The sequence below is a fragment of the Triticum aestivum genome, chromosome 3B, assembly GCF_018294505.1.
Source record: "Triticum aestivum cultivar Chinese Spring chromosome 3B, IWGSC CS RefSeq v2.1, whole genome shotgun sequence".
NCBI lineage: Eukaryota > Viridiplantae > Streptophyta > Magnoliopsida > Poales > Poaceae > Triticum > Triticum aestivum.
The window spans coordinates 418,356,313-418,358,992 of NC_057801.1; positions in this window are offsets into that span (position 1 = coordinate 418,356,313).

A 2,680-nucleotide genomic window follows, 5' to 3' on the forward strand; every position below is an offset into this window, starting at 1 on the left:
TCTCCCAGCTGGGGAACGGTTTTCCCGCATTTTTTGCCCGCTGCTTGTTGGCTCGAGCTCGAGCTCGCTTCCTTCTGTAGTCGTGCTTGATGTGACTTCCTGATTTGGCGCTCATAGTCCGAGTCAACAGGCTTGGGAGCTGGTGCTCTAGCCATACGAATGAAGTGGTCAATCTTTTCCTCAGGCACTTTCTCCCTTGGAGACGGTGCCGGTTTTGGTGCAAAATGGGTGTCCAATTGGGCCTGCACTATGGCTGCGTTTTGCTCGTCGGTCATGTCGTAAGGCCTCTGAGGAAGAGGAGCGATGCTTGGACCATATTTATATCGCTTGTCTTCGCCTGTACTTCCTGAACTACCTCGACTTGTACCGCTACACACCATAGCTGCGGCGTGTCTCTTCTACGATTGCTGAGACGGTGGAGACGACTGACGTGGCTGAGTTGGAGCAGGAGGAGTGGCCTGACGCTGTGCTGGACTTGAAGCAGGAGGTGTGGCCTGACATGATGTCGGACTTGAAACCGGAGGATCAGTAGCCTGACGCTGTGCCGGACTTCAAGCAGGAGTCTGCTCACGCGTTCGGGGACTTGGAGGAGGTGGCGGACTTCGAGGAGGAGTCGGCTCACGCGTTCGTGTACTTGGAGGAGCGGGGGTCTGCTGACTTGGTGGCGGACTTCGAGGAGGAGTCGGTAGACGACGCGGTGTCGGTGGACTTCGAAAGATGATGCAATCCTTTCTCCATAGGATGATACGATGTATGGCCTCTCCCAGTGTGTGCTCGTCTTCACCTCCAGGAATGTCAAGTTGTAGCCCCGAATATGGGTCCACCACTTCATCAACCAAGACATGAGCATAGCCCTCTGGAATCGGGGTGCAATGGAAGGTTGCTTCGGGGGTAATTGTAAAAGCAACGCCGTCCGCCACCTTCATGGATATGTTCTTCATTTTGGAGTGTAGCTCACAGTTAGTGTTCTCTATGATGTCATCCACAGGGTATGTATCCAGCAGTGTGTCGCCCGGGGCAGAACCAACGCTGCTTCTCGGCATGGATGGGACGGTGCTATCCAATGCTGGACGATCATCCGCTTGCTGCTGCCGCTGCTGAGACCCCCTTTCCTGGCTAAGTGAGTCGATCTGCTGCTGCTACTGGAATTTGAGTGCCAAGTCCGCGTGCCTTGCTTCTAGGCCTTGAAGGCGTTCTGCGTCCTGCTTCCTCTGCTCCTCCTCCAGCTTCCTCTTCTTCTCCTCCTCCATCTTCTTTCTTGCACGGGACCTGTAGTCGTTGTTCCATTCCGAAAAGCCCTCATACGAGGGAATAACGCCCTTGCCTCGTGTTCTTCCCGGGTGTTCAGGATTTCCCAGGGCGCGCGTAAGCTTGTCGTTCTATCTGTTGGGCGTGAACACCCCCGTTCGAGCTTCTTCTATTGTGTCAAGTATCTTTTGTTCGGCACCTTTTAGACTTGCCTTCTACGAAACCAGGCCTGTCTTTGGGGACAACGCCCCCCCATGCGCATAGAACCAAGTTCTGCACCTGGGGGGCCAGCTCCTAGTAACCGGAGTGACCCCTGCATCCTCCATCTCTTGCTTAGACTTATCCCACTTAGGCATTCCCACCGCGTAGCCACCTGAACCCAGCCTATGGAACTGCGTCTTTTTTGCGGCATTGGCCTTATTTTTTATCGACCGTTCCTTAGATAATTCTGATTCCTTGAATTTCACAAAATCGGCCCAGTGTTCTCTTTGCTTCTCTAGTGTTCCCGTGAATTCTGGAGTCTTCCTTTCTGCAGCGAGGTAGTTGGCCCATACAGTTTTCTTGCGGGTGTTGAATGCAATTGCCATCTTCTTAAGAACAGCGCCCTTGACTTTCTCCACATCTGCTTCAGTGAAATAATCTGGTAGGGTGAAATGTTCCATCAGAGATTCCCAAAGGTTTTTTTTGCTTTGTTGTCGACCCAGCTAACACCTGGACATTTAGTTTTTGGCTCTTTCCATTCTTGAGTGGAGATCGGGAGTTGGTCCTTCACAAGAACTCTGCACTGACGAGTCCACTTGTTCGCAATGTTCTTAGGCGTGAGGGGTTCGCCACTAGGTTTGACGGAGTCGATGTTGTACTTTACACCCTCCTTCAACTTTCTACCCGGGCCTCGCTTTGTCCTGCTGTCTGTAGAAGCAGATTTGCTCGATCCGGAGGGCTGAAAGAAGAAAGATCGATTCGTTAATATATATTCAAATAAAAAAACATGTGATGATCACCAGATGCCTTCTTATATGAATATACATCGCCGGTAGTCTTTGTTATTTGAAGATCAGCATTGTCTGTGTCATCATAAACATTGTCTGTGTCATAATCATAATCATAGTTCATGACTTCATCAGCTCGATCGTCGAGATCGAATATCTTTTCATCACCCTCTCCAGTATTGTTCAGATATTGGGAGACGTCATCTGCTTCATTTAGATCATCTAGCCTGCGAGGGCTGCGTATGATGTCGAACAATTCCTCTTCTCTCTCTACCGGTATTGTCCGCCATAGTGATGTCTACTACACAACCTTATTCTTGTAGACGTTGTTGGGCCTGCAAGTGCACATGTTTGTAGGACAGTAGCAAATTTCCCTCAAGTGGATGACCTAAGGTTTATCAATCCATAGGAGGCGTAGGATGAAGATGGTCTCTCTAAAACAA